This window comes from Calonectris borealis, chromosome 4 (genome assembly GCF_964195595.1).
Source record: "Calonectris borealis chromosome 4, bCalBor7.hap1.2, whole genome shotgun sequence".
NCBI classification, from domain to species: domain Eukaryota; kingdom Metazoa; phylum Chordata; class Aves; order Procellariiformes; family Procellariidae; genus Calonectris; species Calonectris borealis.
Window position 1 is genome coordinate 39543937 of NC_134315.1, and position 20393 is coordinate 39564329.

Genomic DNA, 20393 nt, shown 5'->3' on the forward strand with positions numbered 1-20393 from the left:
ATAATTTTCATTTAAAGGAATTTTTAAAAAGTGAAAATAAAAGGACTATGCTAACACAGTAGCTCCAGAAACCATGAAAGAAAGCATGCCTTTTGTTTGTTTAGAGAAATGTACCGTTTTTTCACTTAGATGCAGACTTAGAAGTATATAAGAATGACCTAGTACACAGAGTGATAAACATTACATAAGTAGTATTCTGCATAGAATCATAGAATCATAGAATAATTTAGATTGGAAAAGACCTTTAAGATCATTGAGTCCGACCATAAACCTAACACTGCCAAGTCCACCACTAAACCATATCCCTAAGCACCACATCTACACGTCTTTTAAATACCTCCAGGGATGTGACTCAACCACTTCCCTGGGCAGCCTGTTCCAATGCTTGATAAGCCTTTCAGTGAAGAAATTTTTCCTAATATCTAATCTAAACCTCCCTTGGTGCAACTTGAGGCAGTTTCCTCTTGTCCTATCACTTGTTACTTGGGAGAAGAAACTGACGCCCACCTCTCTACAACCTCCTTTCAGGTAGTTGTAGAGCGCGATAAGGTCTCCCCTCAGCCTCCTCGTCTCCAGACTAAACAGTCCCAGTTCCCTCAGCTGCTCCTCACAGGACTGTTCTGTGGGTCCTGAAATATGTTACAAAACTGAAAGCATTTTTTGCACAAGATGCAGAATCTTCCAAGGGATGATAGATTAAAAAAGTTAATTTAGAGCATTATTTGCACTACTGAGGTCAATCAGTGTTGGATTACTGACTCAGTAAGGATCTTCCATCTGCTTGTTGAGCTGTTCCAGTGAAACATAATTAGAAGAATCTTACCATTACTTGGAATTCATGACAGATTACCTTGTGCCCTGAAGTATAGCCTTCAGAAGGACAAAAACTGAATGCCAGATTTAAAAATTTTTAATGGTGTTTCTGCTGAGTTATGGAACCATAACCTGAGAGGTACATAGGTACATTAAGAGTTGGGTAATAAGCAGCTTGAGCTCCTATGAAAATAATTTGGTAAGAGTAGAGGACTTCAGAATAAGAGCTGATCACACACCTGATACCTCTTTTGAATACACCTAACTGGAGATGAGGGGAAGGAGTCATGAAAGGAGCATTTTAGCCTTGTGTAAATTCCTACCTCTCTGAATGGATTTGAGACTAGGTCTTGAAGGTACAGAGGGATGAAAAAAGTAGGGAACTGGCAGGCCCAGCTGGTGAGCTCTTTGACCAACCTTTACTGCTTAGCACAGATTAACCTTTGAGCTTGTCTCTCTTAGTCTTAACAGTTTAATTTTGCCTATACTTCTGAACAAATCAGGCACAGATGGTAAAACTACAGTTTGAAATAGTGCTGTGGCCTATCTCCAAAGTTCACATAAAGTAGAAAACACACCAGAATGCAGGTTAGTAAAATATACACTTAAAACCAAGGAACTGATAAGAGATCTGAGGCCTTTCAAACCTTTATTATGTGCTGTAACATTAAGTTTCAGCAGGAGTTTCAATATTGTTCCTGGGAATAAATGTATAAAAACATCAATAGAAACTTGAGGTGGATTCAAATTTCAGCCCAGAACTGTTTAAGAACAGACTGCAGAGGATTTACATGAAGATAATGGATGTCAGAATAAAAAAGAATATCTAGTTTATTGCTTGAAAACCTGGCTAAAAAAAAGTCTCTGTGTGAAACTGTAGTGACAAACCAAACATTTTATTGTTTTGGAAAAGCATAAATTCCAGAATTTGAGGTTCAAGACCTTATAGATGACATCTGTTACAGCTCTGTTGCCAAATGTATAATACAAGTCCCCAAGTTCAAGTGAGAGTTGTACGGACATAATGTTGATTTTTTTTCTTTCTGAGGGACAGATTACAGTAGCAATATTTCTTTTCATAAAAATTGAGTGAAAGTACGTCCCAGCAACACAATTCTGAATACAAGGAATGAATCAAGAGAGAAAAATAGAAAATAGTAAAAGAAAAACCAAGCATCCTAATAAAAAGGTTTTTTATGACCAGTTGCATGGCTTAACTTCATTCAGATTGTATCATTTGTGCTAATACTGTTAAAAAATAGAGTGAAATATTTCCTCTACAGAACAAGAACATAGATAGAAATAGCATTTTGATCAAGAGATGCAATTCCACAAAATGATGTCTGTGCCTTTCCTTTAAAGATTCCCAAGCATGTGATTCTAGTAAGATTTCTCTTGTTTACAGAATCATCAAATGAGTTTCTGCGTTTTTATTTGCCAGGAGGTTGTTTAATGGTGAATTCTTGCTACCTACAACTTACTAATCTTCCCTTGTAGTTGTACTACATGAAAACTGGTGATTTTTTTTGGTCAACATTTTTCTATTTCATCTGTTATGTGTTGCATTCATCACACACAAAAAAATATTATTCAGGTTTTGAACTTTATAGTGCGAAGTAATTTATTTTGTCTGTTATGTGAAATGTCACATACGTGGAGTGAAAATCTGGCCTCACTGAACTTAACAGAAGTAATTTCTATTGACCTTCAGAGGGGCAAGATTTTGTCCATAGTCATCAATAAATATGTCAATATTTACTAACAGTTATAAGACATCTTATTTTTTTAATTGTATTTAGAATGACAAATAACTGAAGTATCTTTGGTAACTGTGAAAATTGTTGGCAAATGCTGACATTTTATTAGTGACTCCTACATTGATCATGTTAAAATACTACACACATTGATTCTTTACTTAACTGTTTTATCCTTCTCAGCAATGACTGGGACAATCCTCTGGTTATGTCTTTCTTTGGAACTGCAATTAAATTAGTGACAATGAATATTTATAATTGATACTGAATAGTTTTAAAGCCTGAAAAATCACATTGTATTATACTTCTCATTTTTGATTTTAACAAAGTTTTTCTTGATTATCATACTTTTTCTGCTATGCAGTAATATTTTTCTATGGTCATTTTTGAAACTTATGAATGGTTTGAAAAATAGTAGATGACATGCATTGACCTGACAGTAGTTCAAGTACTTCAATTATAAATATACATTAATATGTCATATTGCAATGACTAATTACATTGAAATGTGTTGATTAATTATCCCATAAGAATTCTGCACTGTGGTATTCTCACAAGGTGACATCTGCAAATGCAGGCCTGACAATTTGATGAAGAATGTGGCTTATAAGTAGGACCTTTAACATCAAATAGCTGCCCTGAACAAATCTGTGTGAACATGTTTTGAGTTTTTTGTATCCTCACGAGACTGAGACCCTCCCATTGTGTCTCCTTAAACCTTGTTTTCTAACTGTCTTCAGCGGTTCACTTTGTAAATCCTTACAAACTTAGGAAATGCAATATCTATCCCCCTAACCCTCCAGAAAGCCCCACCCCACAACAAACAAAGAACTAGCAAACATTTCTGTTTCAGGAAAGAGAAATAAGCATACAATTAACCCTTGACCCTGTTACGGTATTGTCATTTATGTGTTTACATCATTAAACTCAAAAACCTGACAAAGAATCTTCCTGTACTAGTGATTTAGAATATAAAAGAGAGTTTATGGATCTAATCCTTACTACGTTCAATATATGATAGGATGTGTTCACAGTCATTGTACTTTCACTGTTAGATATTAATATTCAATGGAGCACCCTTAAAAAAATCTCACTGTTGTATCACTTTTGCAAAGACAGAATGAAAGAATGCACTTTTTTCCTCAAATAAGTACAAATTAATGGTGATGATAGCATTTAAAATAATATTCTAGTGTGAGTGTATATTACGCAAAACTTCCATAGATTAAATTAGAAATGTTATGTGTAAATATATATAAATAAAAACTCTAATGATTGTGTGCAATCACAACATAATATCAACGCAACATCTCAACATGATAATATTTTAATAAAGTTTATAACAAGGAAAGTGATCAAGCTACTAAAAGCAAAAAAAAAATTGTATATTATATTTAGTAAACTTGAAATTTTTGCTTGTACCTGGTTAGTAGTATTATCAGCTTGAGGTGTCAGTGTTCATACCTTTTGTAGGGAAAAATTATTCTAAAACCAGTAACATTTCTTTGCTCATTTAGCAGATAAAAAGAATCATACTGGTACCAAACATCATAATATGTAACATCCCTATATATTTGAAAGCCAAATTAAAACAAACAAGTTTCTGTAGCTTACCAAAGACATTTAGAATAAAACCGTATCTTTAATATGAATTCAGGTGGGAAGTAAAAATTAAAGATCAGGAAAAAGTGAAGAAAGAAGGAAAGGAAAACACTGATCGGGGTTATAGATGTTCTGTCCTGGACGTTGATGAAACAGTCATTACAGACAGAGATGGCATCCTGTGAAGAGATGAATTGCTGCTGCTGCTGCTACTTTACTGAAGGTGCTTTGAAATGGAAATAGTAACAGGTTTGAATGTCCTGACCAAGCAAGGTTGTATGCAGAAATCAGAGCTGTACTTGGCAAATGATAAGAAAAATTGCAATCAAAGCTGGGTGGCAGAAGTGCAACATGCATATCCACAGAAGAATTAGAATTAGGCAAGGATTTAGAAATGAAAATGTTCAAAGGCACAAATGAATTATCTTTATTAGAGAGAGTTCAAACCTAATCTTCACTGGCACAGGAGTGCACATAAAAGATGTCTACTGATATAATCAAATTTGGATTTACACCAGCATCTACAGTGGCAACATCTGGGCCAATCTGCTTTTATTTGAAGGACATGCTATTAGACTGGATGAAACCTTTCTGATAGTCACAGAGAAGTGAATAGGGAAGTAGGAAGGGGAGCCTCTGACAAAATTCTGTAAGATGGTTGTATGAAGCAATCATGGCACCTCTGGGACTTGTAGTTCTCAAGCAGCTTTGCTAAGTGTGCGTTGTCAGGGGTCTGAATCAGATGAGCCATCAATTATATTAGGTTCTGGAAATGGAGCAATCTCTAGTGGACTATGGGGCTTACTTTGGAGCTGTGACATCCCAGAAAGCCCGACTCCTAGCTAGAGAGGAGGAAGCCCGGTTACCACATTAACTTTCTGGCCACCTCATGAAAAGGCTGTCAAAACCAAGAAATCTGGGGTTCAATGAAGTGGTATTTTTCAGTGAAATCCTGCCTACAGTGCCAAAGCTCTGTTTAAACTTAATAAACATTTATTAACCTCCTTCAGGCACCAAGTAGCTGAAACCACTGAAGGCTCTGGTTTGAAGAAAAGCAGACCTGAAACACAGGCAAGGCAAGTGTGGAGAAAATTATTTCACAAGTTCTTTTGGGGAAATCCTGTGGAACAGCAAACTGTACAGTAGATCAAAACTGAAGAGACGAGAGGGCACCAGGTATAACATGAGCAATCATTGGGAACATACTAGAAAAAAGGCAAAGAAGAGATTTAGGCCAGATGGAGACTGAGTTTTTTCCTAATAGGAAATGGAGTTGTGAGCGGAAGAAAACATTTTTTTTTGCTTTTTGATTCCTTCTTTCAGGAAACTGCCATTTTTTGAATGTTTTCATCTACATGGTCCCAAACTTTGGTTAACAATTTTGGTCAGGATACAGAACAGTACCATATGTTCATTCTGTGGCAATTTTGTTAAAATATCTATCTTTTAACAGAAACATTAAAAAGAGTATTAAGTATGTATTAAGTATGCTAACAAAACAGCTGTCACTTTGCTGTTATAATATGTTTATAGTAAGGTTATGACATAAGCAGGTTTGGAATGTTTCCTTTTCAATTAAAATCCCTTTTGTTTAAAAAGAAGAAATCTACCAGGTCTCATTAGTTTCCTATAACCCTTGTTTGCAATTCATTTGAAAAAGCTATTGGTTTGGACATTTTTTTGTCTGAGTGCTAATACTCTGTCACTGAGCTGTAGAAAGCAGCAGACATACTATTATACAGCAGTTTTGTCCTGGTTTTGGCTGGGATGGAGTTGATTTTTTTTTTCCTATTAACTGGTATAGTGCTGTGTTTTGGATGTAGTGTGAGAATAATGTTGATGACACGCTGATGTTTTGGTTGTTGCTAGGTAGCGTTTACGCTAGTCAAGGACTTTTCATCTTCCCATGCTCTGCCAGATGTGCAGGGGGCTGGGAAGGAGCGTGGCCAGGGCGGCTCGCCCAGCTGGCCAATAGGCTATTCCATATCATATGACGTCATGCTCAGCATATAAGGCTGGGTGAAGAAAAAGGAGGGGGGGCGTTCGGAGTGATGGCGTGTGTCTTCCCAAGTAACCGTTACGCGTGATGGAGCCCTGCTTTCCTGGCGATGGCTGAACACCTGCCTGCCGATGGGAAGTGGTGAATGAATTCCTTGTTTTGCTTTGCTTGCGTGCGCGGCTTTTGCTTTCCCTATTAAACTGTCTTTATCTCAACCCACGAGTTTTTCTCGCTTTTACCCTTCCGATTCTCTCCCCGTCCCGCTGGGGGTGGGGGGAGTGAGTGAGCGGCTGCGTGGTATTTGGCTGCTGCCAGGTTAAACCACGACAAGTTTTCAGACTAAATTTGAGCCCTCTGGGAAACACAGAATGAATCTTAAGAGAGTGAAAGAAAACCAGGCAAAGCTTTTGCCTTCCCCCCCACACTTTCCCTTTCTGTTTCCCCCGCTTCCAATCTCTCTGAAAGTTTCAGCTTCTTTGGCAGTCTGGAAGACATTTCTTGAAGCCCGCGGGGGACAGAGGTAAGGGGACAAAAGGCGCAAGCTGCTGAGGGTTGCAGGGTTGCATGCACACAAAATGTTGGGAAGAGGTCTACCACCTCCTCACACCTTCCCTTACTCCTGCAAAGCAAGCTGGGACGTGCAAGGGTGGCACATCAGGGTGCCTGTCTAAGGCGGGTCTTTGAGATGGTGTGAAGAATGCAGTTGTCTAGGCTAGGGCAGGGCACATGAGCAGGGCTGGGGCAGACTGGGGGATGGATGGGGGCATCTGGGGGAATGGGGGCTCCTCTGAGCCATCCCTGCCAAAAAAGGGAACAAGCACGGACAGGGAAGGAGTCCTTGCTGAAATCCAGAGTTCAGAGGTTTGTGTGGACGAGCGTGGCTGGGTCCCTTCAGGATCTGGGAAAGGGTTTAACTGAATAGTTTTCTCTGTGTGTATGTGTGTGTGTGGTTCCTTCTGTCTCTTTTTTTGATGGGGAGGGAAAAAGGTGAGGTCAATACATTATTATCTTCAAGGTTATGAGTTAGGGATGTACAGATTTAAGGTATCTAAGGATTTCAGGGAGGCCAGAGAAAGGAAGAAGTGAGGGAGAGAGCAAAACACTGCTAAAAGAGGAGTTCTCAAAAAAGGTTGAGTCCCGGTACTACAGTGGATTAGCAGAAACAATATTTATTTCTTTCTTACCAAAAGCAAATACCGATGATGTTTCTGATAAGTCAGTGAAGAAATAACTCTTTGGCAGAGAAAAATGTCAACATACATAATGTTTCATAGATTTGTCTGAAGTGTATCTATGCAAAGTAGAGATAAGTGCTAACAATTTGATGGGTTGTGACAGGTTTTAATATAAATAATTATTTTGTCATTTTTTTATACTTTAAAAGTTTTTTTTAATGTTTCTGCTTAAAGATAACTCTCTTTCAAGTATCTACAAACAGGTACCTAAAACTGAAGAAAAGACACTGTGGAGTAAAGCAGAAATATATAACAGACCTCAAGTATTTGCAGAGATCTTTGCTCTCTTTCTTTCATCTTACAGCCACTTGGTGTCTTCCCCAAATTCCTGTCCACTGTGTTTGTCTTCAAACTACAAAAACTTCTTTACCAGTCCAAAAATATGACCAAGTGCAACACATACATTCAGTTCATTGTAGGTTTCTGAGGTATACCACCAATCCTCACAATTTATGACAAGCTGGTAATTTTGCAACATGCTTCTTAAAAAATGTAAACTAAAAAAATGTAATGTTTTTTACTAGATCAATGGAATCTGAATTATTGTTTATTTTACGCTGTAATATATTAAAATATTGCTTAAAATTTTGCTTTGATAACAAGAGTACTTAACTGCTGTATAGCCTCCTTTACCACATGCTTCTTTGACACCTTAATGACAAGAGAAAGAAGGAAGACTGTTCTGGTCACCCGGGTTTACTCGAGAGTTATTTAGCACATATAAAGCCGTTTTCTGTATCTATTTTTCTTGAACTACTAATTTGCGGAGCTTTTCACTCTTTTCCTCCAACATACTCAACAGAAGTAACAGGTCTCCCATAACAGTAACTAAATCTCTCTCATTTTAATTTTTGAAGCATGGAACACTGTGGAATTTAACATGCTAAGTAACATTTTCAGTTATCATTATCACTAAATAACATATAACTTCAGAAAATGAAAAAAACCAAAACCTAAGCCAAGTTCCTCAAAAATCTCCTGGCTGTCACTGAACTACTACCTTCCATTCATTTTTGAATTGAGCCAAATGTCTAAGTGTGGCTCAGAAAGACAGACAACAGGGTGTTGTGCTTCATTTGTGTGGTGGTATTTTAAGTTCCTGTATGAGCATGAATGTCTGTGGGCAGTCAACACCAAGGATATCCCAAAAATCGTACCATCAAACTATTTAAACATTCATGATTGATTTTCCCTAGCTTTTCAATGTGAAAACTTCTCTTCTATAGGCAGAAAGACAAAAATAATTCTGATTCAACACTGTTTCAGCTGATACCACTTAAGACTATTTGAATGTGTACCTATCCCACTTCAGGTCAGAATGTGAGCCACCTGTTCTTCTACGTGAGTAACCTGGAGAAAAATCAACCTCATCACACCTGTCTACATAGGCAAATGCAATTGGATGGGTTTTGTTCCATGCTGTTAAAGTGGAGACCTTAAAGAATTGCAAAAAAACTATGTTTAACAAAGATCTTCTAAGATTCTTTGCTTCACAACTTCTGTTTTCTCAGTGCTCCAACCCAAGAAGGAAAGAGCAATGTGATTCATCTAAGATTCCCATTTCTTTTTAGTGACTTTTTCTTCTTAATTGCTAAGAGGAAAAATTGTTTTTTGGTGTACTAATTAACTGTGTGGAGGACAGAAGGAAAAAAAAAAGCTGCTTGTATACCTCTTCATGTTTTGCACATAGATCATACCCCATGTTGTGATTTCTTCTCTTTTTTTATGTACATAGATATATCTATTTGTGGTCATCAAAGAAGAAAAAGGGCAAACTATGGTGAGATGAATTCAATCTGAATAATTTCATTTATTCAGTGGAACACTCATTCTATCTGAAAGCTCTCAACTGTAGTAAAAACTGGTATTTTATTTCTATATAAGGATTATCCCATCACACATTTTAATCCAGTACATGAATAAGACAACCTATTGTGAATGAATGGATGATACAACAATGAGAAAAAGTACTAAAAAAAAAAATACTCCTTTAGGAAGATCAACATATTTTTTACAAAAAAGGACAGATTAGAGCAATTTCTGAAATGAATTCTCTCTGGCATTACAAGAACAGTGGCAGCACCAAAGCTCTCCTGTGTGGAACTTCTCTTTGTAATCTCATCATTTTTTTCTATGGAAAGAAGATTTGAAAGAAACTTTAAAACCTATTGGTTCTTTCTAGAGGGACACTATTATTTCTATAGATGGTTAAATCAGAGGGAGACATTTTGGAAATAGTAAACCTGGTGTGAATTTCCCATTGGTTCCTGTTTCTTTTTTCCACTGAGAAGTAAAACAAGAAATTTAATGTGCAAATTTCTGTTGTACTTGAACCACTGTCTTTTGTAGATGCACTTCCAAATAACGTGTGTATAAAAATTTTGTTCTTGAGGTGCTGTAGATAAGAACAAAAAGGAAGTAGAGAGGAAAAAGAGGAACATAAGGTTTGAAAAAATGTAACATAATGGTAAAACTCAAAACAAATGTAACATATTATGTTGGAAGATATGGTTAAGGAGAAATTGTATGTAGTTCTCTCCCCTTATCTTCCCATTTTACTGACAAGAACAGACAGAGGGAACATCAAATGGGACACAACTGGATTCCACCACAGACGTTCATGATGCACGTGAGTTTTCATTGGGAGAATTCAAACAGCTTTACTGAAGTGAGTGTTGTTGCTACTATTTGACATATAGAGAAGCATAGGAACACGAGGACAAAGTTCACAGAGAGTGCACTTAAAGTAATTGTTATGTGGGAAAAGACTTAAAGAGAGGGCAGCTCAGACTTGCTCCTTTGGGACAGATATGGAGAATGTTTTTAGGTTTTTGCCTCTCTCTCAATATTATTTCGGCTTAAGATGCTCACACCAACCTGTTCTTTACTCCTGTATCATGACATATTCTTGACTAACAGTCACCAACTAAAAGGCATTTTGAAAATAGTTTTTGCATCTTAAGTTCATTAATAAACAACATGTAATATTGTCTTTGCAATTCTGATTGACATCAGGTAATCATACCACTCCCTCAATGACACAAAACTGAAATATTTTTTCCTTACACATTTTTACGATCCGTGTAACCACTGTGAATTAGAAAAGTAAATAAAGTATTTCAATAAAATGAGATTATCAGTCTACAAATTATTTGGGCTGTTCTGCTGTCTGACATCTGCTAATATGGGAAGTTACTGAAAGCCTAAATTGTCTGTACTTATTCATTCCTGTGAAAACTGCTGAGGTAAACAAAACCTGTTGACCAATACCAGTTTGTGAACATATTAATCAGTTTGCCCCTCAGGCGCTTTCCAGCCACACCTTCTATCACTTTCCCATCATTTACATTTTTTCATACTTGCACAATAGACAGGTCTGTGCTTACATATTGTGTGGTCAGTCAGTCCAGTCACAATATCTCCATCTTACAGCTGAAGACAGGTTACAGTCTATAATTGGGAGAGTCTTTCTTTTATAGTGTACAAAGAAGAACACCACCACAGCTGAAATTCCCCCTAAACTTCCACATATGCCCCAAATCAGTGGAAAGGCACAAAAAGAACATTTACAGCACCTAGATACTCAATTCTGTACTCAATTCTTTCTGCATAGAGCATGTAAGTGGGAGGATCAAGAACAGAGAAAACTGTGAGTTCATGCAGCCAGCGATGCAAGTGCAAGTAGTTGTAGGAAGGACTGGGTAGAGAGATGCCCTTAGGCAGAGTCAAAAGATACTTACAATGCCTATGCAAGCACTGTGAAGTAGTATATTGCCAAAGTCCAGAACATGTAAATCCTCCTTTAGTAAGGGAGTAGCTTCAGTAAGGCAGCAGGACTTCTCAGCTCCTCCAGCCTCTCCTGAACTTTGCAGTGAACTGCAAAGCAGGCAGCAGAAAGCTGAAATGACAGTTGCCCTTTCAGAGCTGAGAAGTTTAGAGAATGGTAGGTGCCAGCCAGGTGTCTTGCTCGAGATTACTGTTGTGTAACACCATACGTGATAGAGTTGAAAAGAGAAAAAAACTGAGCCAAGCAGCAGATGTTGCTATCTCTGGTCTAATTGCATTCTACCCTTACATGTTTGGATTTTTTTTAAAGTACGTTCTAATTTTAGTCTGATGAAGAGCTTTGGCTTGGTTTGGCTTGCACATTGTTCTGCTGTTTAAAACCTCTCATTTATTTATTGTTTGCAGCCTGCAGATCTGACCACATTCTTGATAATCATTGCTCATGTTTGCAAATTTGATAAAGTTCTCCAATGTTTGAACCTGGTTTTGAAGTCTGTGCAGCTGCAACAAAGGAAGAACGACCCATATTCAGAAAGATTGTTCTGTAAAAATGATGAAAACTTTCTAGGACTATGTCTAACCTGTGGGATACAGACATGCTTTCCAGTCCCAGGTCTGTGACTTGTTTCCTTATATATCTTAGACTCACCTTCTGCCCTGCATCTTTTTCCACTTTTCTCATTAAGGAAAAATAGTTGTGCTCCCCATGGAAAGGAGGAAAAAATGCATTCCAGTCCTGTGCCTGATCTGAATGATCAAAGGACCAGCATTATGGAGTGCCCTGGAAAACATTTTGTGCAAAATGCATGGGTTGCTCCATTTTATCCTTAAATGTTTGGTATGGAAGATCACAATGAAATTGACACTTGATTGATCACTATACATCTGTGTACGTCCATGTACATCAGCACTGATTGATAATCATATGATTCACATAATTGTCATAGCCACCTTATATGAAAGAAAAGTTTTTTTCATTAGTTATTTCACAAACTCATAGGGAAAAAACAGCTTTTACATCGTTCGCTTTTTTTGTGCGTGTTATTTTTCTGTAAGCTTTTTAGCAACAGACCAAGGGCTGGAGGTGAGCTTATAGACATCAATGTTCTTAACACAATTTGGAAACTCAAATCAATGAAAATCAGCTATAAGTTCAGATGCATTTGAGATATTGAGGTAAATAGCATCACAAGAATATTACCAGTTGTCTCTGACAGTTAATCTGGAACATCAAACTATAAAAGCCTGGAACAGTCAGTTCCCAAAGTGATAGCAACCACTGCTGCACTAGAGAAAACCCTTCAATTTTCTCACCACTTGGTTTTCAATTACAGAACTTCTGCCTCCATTCTGCCTCAATACAGGGCAACAAATTGCAGCATGCATCATGTCACCCAAATCAATTATATCTGCTTCCACACTGATTGTTTTCTTTTTTTCAGAGCAGTGAACTTTGTTCTTTAACCTTCCAGGTCTCTCTAAATCGCACATGGGCTCTCAGAGCTGTCCCAATACAGTAACACTTGAGTCACTGTTGTGATGAACTCCTCTGGCACTTGTATGGCCATTTTGCATTGCTATAAACTGAGCTATGTACTGCTCCCAACAGCTATATAAAACAACAATATTGCAATAATTTCGTCTCTGATTTGAAAGATGAGTTTTTTTATGGCACACAGAAATCTAAAACAGGCACAGAGATCATGGAGTAACAGCTCAGTTGTTGGTATGAAAATGGAGATAAAATGATCAGTAATAATTTGATAGACTACAAGAACTTCTCCTTTGCATGGGAAAAGGTCAGTAAATAAAACATGCCAAAGGAGTCACAGTTTTAGTTCCTCTTAGCAGCTGATGATTTAACATGTTTTACTCATGTTGATCAGTCAATAACAATTCCTGAAGGGTCCAAACATTGTATTGGCATTTATTTACTGGTACCAGTCATGTGCTTCATCTATCAAGTGAATTGTTACTCCTGTGGGGTAAAAGATTGAAATTGTATTGGAAAGAAGGCTAGCAGTTAAAAATACCTTTGATTGTGCAGCCGCTGTAAATGTATGTTCTCATGGATTTTAGGAGTCTCTTTTATTTTGAATACTCATGCTGTGCGAGACTGAAAGTTATATGTGGATATGTAAAAATGAAATGGGTTTTGAAAATGCAGCATTTGTTTGTTTATTTTAGTTACATATAAAATTGGGAATACAATGTGCATCTAGATACATAGTTTGGAAAGGTGATTACATCCTAGAGCAGATAAAGTTGCTATTCAAGTTCCTAAAAAGTTTCTCAGCATGATTACTTAGCAAATTACTATTGCCATATCATGACTGGTGTATTACATCTGTACAGTGCCAAACTGTCCAAATCTTGGAACTTGTGTTTTATAGCAACCCCAGATGACACTGAGGGATGTAAATGCTTTTATAAATTATGTTATATAGCAGCACTACAATGTGCTCTTGAAGTTCCTTTAATAAACATAGTCCGTTACAGCATTGATCTAACACCTCTGCTGAGTCTTAACCATAATGAAAGCAAAAATGACAGTGTGCCAAAATAATACATCACTGCCAACTTAAACCCCACAGTAACAACTGGAAAAACTAGAATTTTTTAAAACATAGCTCTTCAGTTTCTTCTCCTTTCATTCTGCAGTCCCCCCCTCATTTCTGTCTGGCGGATGGGGGTGTTTCTTTCATTTTCTGTTTCATACCTCGTGTATGCAGTGACTCCTATACAAAATTAAATCCCTCCCTCCCTTCCTTCCTTCCTTCCTTCCTTCCTTCCTTCTTCCAGTCCTTCCCTCCCTCCTCCCTCCCTTCCACCTTTTAGTTTTCGAAGCAAACTAATAATCCCTGTCCTTATAGCTTACAGCTATTCTCCTTCAGATTCCATATGGGTTCTTTTCAAAGATTTTTAGTAGTGCTGGAATGCTCTACAATAGCAGTTTAGCAGACAGCTCCTATTGTTTTGTAGAATGTGTATCCTTAAATCATGTAAACCTTAGGCTTTTCAGGTCAGTTTGCAAAGGTACAAATATGTCTCATCCTATGAAATGCTGAGTCAGAGAACACACAGAAATAGAAAAGGCTAGTGGTGTTAGCTGGCAGTGATCTTAAAGTTTCTGGTAATTAATTTGTAATACAGTAGTTTTTAATTTCAAGTCCAGTTAATTTATTTGAATTTGTTACTTTTTTTTTTCTTTTACATCAGCTGTACCACTGGGCTTAGTCTATATGGAATTCCAACGTTGTCCACCAACAGGAAGGGGAAGTAGCACCTCAGTTGAGAAATCAAAGGATGTCTTTTCTTTATGAAAGCTGAAAAATTCAAGATAATAGACATAAAAAGAGCAAATTAGAAGAAAACAATAAAGATTGGAAACTCTGGGTTAGTGCTGGCATTTTGTCATCAACTCATGGCAACAGATTAAAATGAAATATTGTAACTACAAGGAAAGGGTGATATTTCTATGGCTAACACACACTGCTGTTTATGCATAGATCTGGAATCCATTTCTAGTCTAAACTTGCCCTCCTGTTCCATCCTCTGTTTAGACAATGGAAATCTGGATGCTGGTACCTTAACTCATACCATATTGTACCTTTCTATATCACTTTGTTTTTTATTCTCCTTTCTGATGGTCTGAACTGTAACAGTGCAGTATTTCCTACACTGAGATTCCTACTCAAACACCGAAGTCCTGCACCATAAATAAGGGTTTACACTACTCAAACTCACACTGCACATATCCGTTTAAGGTTCAACAGAGACGTTCTAGAAAGGAGGACAAGTTAGGGATAAGAAAGTTTATTGAGGATACCAAATTATTCAGGATAATTAAAACTAAAATTAATTAGAAAGAGTTGCAGAGTAAACTCATAATACTAAGCTGTAAATGGCGGATATAAACTAATACACTTGGATCGAGACAAAATATTGTCAATCAAAGCTCTGATAGCTTGAGTCCTTTTGGATGTTTGAAGACAGGCATCCAAAGATGAAACTATCAAATCATCTGTTTTGTTGTTGGGGAGTTTTTTGTTTTGTTTTGTTTTTTTCTTTTCACATGGTCCACCAATCTTCTGAGGTTTTCTTTTAAAGAAGAAGAAAATCTTGTATTTAACATTCTTCTTTTAGGCAAAAATTTAGGAAAATGTGAAAGAAAACTCTGTAGTATGTTAGGTAATGATATATTTTAAAACAAAGTTGCATTGCTCATAATAATATATTTTATGGTGATGTCGTGGTTTAACCTGGCAGGCAGCCAAATACCACGCAGCCGCTCACTCACTCGCCCCGCCCCCCCAGTGGGACGGGGAGAGAATCGGAAGGTTGAGAGTGAGAAAAACTCGTGGATTGAGATAAAGACAGTTTAATAGAACAGAAAAGGGAAAATAATAATAATAATAATAATGATAGAATATACAAAATGAGTGATGCACAATGCAATTGCTCACCACCCGCGCTGACCGATAACCAAGTAGCGATCGGTACTTCCTGGATCATGCCTACCCTTCATATACTGAGCATGACGTCACATGGTATGGAATACCCCATTAGCCAGCTGGGCTGGCTGTCCTGATTATGTTCCCTCCCATCTTGTGTACCTAGCTCAGTCAGTAGGCACGGGAGCTGTCCTTGGACTAGGAGGGCACTTAGAAACAACTGAAAACATCAGTGTGTTATCAACATTCTCCTCATACTAAATCCAAAACACAGCACTAGGAAGAAACTTAACCCTATCCCAGCTGAAACCAGGACAGGTGATACTAAGGTTTTTTAGATATACCTCTGTAGTTTTAAAACACTAATTAAATAAAATTCACTGAATCTATCGAATGACCCGTACAATTGTGTACAAGTCCAAGGACTTGCAGTTTGAGATAATGCAGAAAAAGATCTGCAGACCCACAAACCATGTTCACAATTAATTTTGCTGCCCTCAGTATTTTGCTGCTCTAGTTGGCAACCTACTCTGCTTTTATGGCAGAGTCAGCCGTGTTTGCATACTTATGACCTGTCTATTATTAGTCCATTTCCTTAAGGAAAAAAAAGTTACTTGTTTGAAATTAATCTCTAAACCAGCTGACCAAAAGCTGCAATATTTGCATTCTTGCAAATCTGATACACAAAGGCACATTAATTCTACGTTTTTTACCAGCTGGCCAGATTTTGTTTGCACTTTTTTTCTTTTTTATAAGTGCACATACTAACGTTATTCTTTGCTTAGCTTTCCTATTTATTGTACAAATTTATAAATATGTTCTTAGGGAGGCTAGGGAAAATGCATTTCAAAAGACTGGGCATTTTTTCCTTTTGTTCTTCAGCAACTCTTTTTAATAAATCACTTACTTTATACATAGACAATGAAAATCTTTAATCCTTCAAAAAATGTGCTCCTCTGACTTCTTGGTTTCTGATACTCATTATTATATGCTGCAACTCTTCTGTTTTATTAGTGATAACACAAAAGACAATAAATTTTTTTTATTCTTATCCATGAGCATGAAACTGTCTCTGATAAGATTTTAATCTTATATATTATAAAACATATAATATATATATAATGAATATATATATTAAAGATATATGATATTATATATATAATAAAGTCTCTGATAAGACTTTAAATACATCCTTTAATCTGGTCTGTGTCTCCTGTAAATAATACACCAAATAACAAACTAATGTTCAGGTGAATCATAATTTATAAGTATATCTACTACAAAGATATTGTTTGTGTAAAATATATGTATATTTTAATATCTCCCTCCATTCTCACTCTTATTGTATGTCTTATGCTTTGGATATGCAATTGATTTTGAGTGGATTCATGAATCCACTTAGAGCCCTACTGAAGTGGGGAAGAAATTTTAATAAATAAGACTGTTGTCATATAGAGTATTTTAAAATTTTATAGGTAGACTTCAGAGTGAGATTCTCATTTGTGATAAAGACCATCAGGATAATGACTTTTTAAAGGATGAACAAGCTTAATGTCACATTTCTGGCTTGTGCAAAAATACACTTTGAGGATAAGATTAAAAAAAATATTTAAAGGTAGGCAGTGACATCATTTGTAACAAACTAGAGAAAACTTACTGGTAGCAGATTCCTCTCAAGTACTGGGCATAAAAGTAAAATATTAAAAAGGCAGTTATACATGTCTTATATGGTCCTTGTCCAAAAAGCCGCAGTCTTCTGAGATTTCTGTATTTCAGAATAGAGAGAATATTTCCAAACAGCCTCTGAGGTCCCAGGTCCAGGTCCATGGACTGAACAAGAATGCCTTGAGCATTTAGAAACCAAGATGTTAGGTCACCCTCAGAATTGACTCATAAGTAAATTTAATATCAGTCAGTTTCAACTTCTGTAAATTAGAATAGGCACGTTAATACTAGCTGTGGCTCCAGGCCAGCTGTTGCCGGGTTTCTTCTATATAGTTTAATTGCAAGAGTTTTGGTTTTTTTTAAATTTGTCTTTGTCTTTAACATTGAGTAAGCAGTACTACCACTTGGTCAAAACTACTAGTGCTTCCATGGATATATCTATTAGCCCATTCTTTATTGCCTTTGACTCTGTTAAATATACACAGCTAGGAAAAGACTATTTAAGGAAGGTTTTCTGTTCAGATTCTATGTTAAATTTCTTTCTGCTATTGTTTGGCCAAAGACATGAGACTGTCTTTGTGGTGAAGGCTTTGTCTTCATTCAGTTTACTGATTTATTTCAGTTATTCTGTGTGACACATAGAGGTTACGTTTTCAGATAGAATAAAGTTTAATCTGATCTCTAGCAGCATGAGAGGATCTAGTATTCCTTTTTTCTCACGGAATTGTGTTATGTGTACAGTTTTTATGGATGCTTTAGATTTATTCTATAAAGACGGGATTCAATTGTTTCTTGTCACTGTGATATTTCCATTGACTCTCCCTCTCAGTAATACTCAAAAGCCACTAATACCTTTAGTAAAAAAAAGTTCCTCCGCTGTGCGAGTTGTGTTAACTAAACATTCCTTTAAAAAAACAAACAAAAAACTACACCGTGAAAATAAATATCTTTTGTGCAACTAATTATCACTAAAAAAGGAAATATAGTTATTTTCTGCATGTTTGCACTTGTTTTTCCTAACCTTGGTTCATCAGAAAGTAACAGAAAGAATAGTAGGAAAAGAAAGAGTGAATGACAGCTTCCAAGATTTTCACTGATATCAAGATAATTGTTACAAATGGAACTTTAGAGTTTATTTTAGTTTCTATGAGCTCTAGTGGTTCCCTGAATTTTCTTCAAGAATTTAAAAAAGCCCATCTCTGCCATGTTTTTGTCTTTGAGGATCTGGCACCTTAACACTCCCTTAAATAAACTCTACCTCTGCCCAGATTTCTGTCACTGACTCAACATCTAGATTTATTGTAATGGTAATAGAGATATGGGCAGTTACTCTTACCAGAAGATAAAACAATAAACCTTATTTTGGATCATATTTTTAGAATAAGCATGTGATGCTGTTATTTCCCAAATAATAATACAGTGAAGTCACTTTGTCCACTTTTTAATGATAATAGCATCCTCTCACCAATATTTATCCCATAACTATCAAATTATATAACTGAGTTGTCTGAGATAAATGTAGGATTCAGGTGTATGAAACCCATGAAATTTGAAGAAATGACCCCATTTCTTGCCTCTTCCAGAATGGAAAGGGAAATGGGCTTCTTTTACTTGCTCTGAAAACCTTGAAATAGTTAGTCTGGCCTTAAGTGTTTATATTTTTAGCAACCCATACTTGATATCCATCTTGTGCTATGCTTGCACATGTAAATGATTCCTCTGAGAAAGGACTCACAACAATTATCACTGTCCAATAAAATTTAGAAGAATATATACAAAAGTATTGAACAAATTTGTTTTTTGTTTTTGGGCACCTGTATGGTCTGTAAATACATGATACTTATTTCTCTTGAAAATTCTGGCCTATTCTGGAAAGCATAAATAAGGATTTTAGAGAGCATAGCATTATAATTATTTAGCCTAACACCTGTATGGCAAGTTGGAGAAATTTAATGTGTGTCTGTTTCAGTACAGCATTTCACACAGTGATGATTTTTAGTAAGTCTAGAAGGAAAGCCGCCTCTTTCTTTTCTGGACATTTCACAGTTGTTTCTTTTCAAGACTTGTAAGACACCATGTACTTGATTTTTATAGAATTTGACAGTCAACACTAGAAGCAGCTTGACAATCATTTGCCGCAAGCCCAGTGCTATACCTTGTCACTGAAATAACAAGGCTGTCTTTAACCTTAAGAATGAAATGATATTTTGCAAGTATATGGCTGAAGAAAACCTTCTTAGTATGTTCTCTCTTCTTCTGAAACTCTTTTCCTATATTTGATCTAAAAATATGTTCCATGTTCATCTAATCTCCTTCATCTGGACCATTAATCTGCACTATATTCAAAATATTTTCAGACGTTGTCTTTTGTAAAGATATCATGTATGTCAATAAAGCATTTAAATTTTGACTTCCAGTTTAAAAAAAAAAAAGTTCATTCCCTTGTCAAAGCACACCATTGATGTGGTGCCCGGTTCTTGTAATTACTCATTGCAACAAGCTCCAAAGTGTCATTTTAGTAAAGCAATGTAGCTTTTTCCTTACCAGTAATGGTCAATTAGCAAGAGAATTTTATGCTGCTGAAGCTAAAATGACTGTTCTGAGAGATCACCACTTTGCTGTTCCTTCAAGTTCCTTCAATTATAGTAGGAGAGTATTTAATTTTGATTCTTTGTTTTCTTATTCAGTGTATTGACTTACACCTTGCAATATAAACAAAGAGTGAGAAACTTCAGTAGGTGCTGAAAAAAAAAGCAGAGATAGATTATATTTTTTCTTCTGGTAAGGTTTTCCCTTTCTTTTCCTTGTTTTTTGGTACCCAAGTCACCTATTTCTTCTTCTGGTAGATCTTATCATATACTTTAACAAGAAAAAATAACTTTTGGGTAATCAAGAGACATGAAATTCAAGAGTTCTGATAGTCCAAATGTAATGTAAGCCTTGCAGCCAGATTTGAACATTCCTTTTTAAATGAATGGCGTATTTGTTAAAAAATACAGTTTTGGTCTTCCAAACCCAGTAATGAATTCATGTTGAATCTGCTGAATAGTTTCAGCTGTGAAGGCAAAGAAATCAACAAACAAAA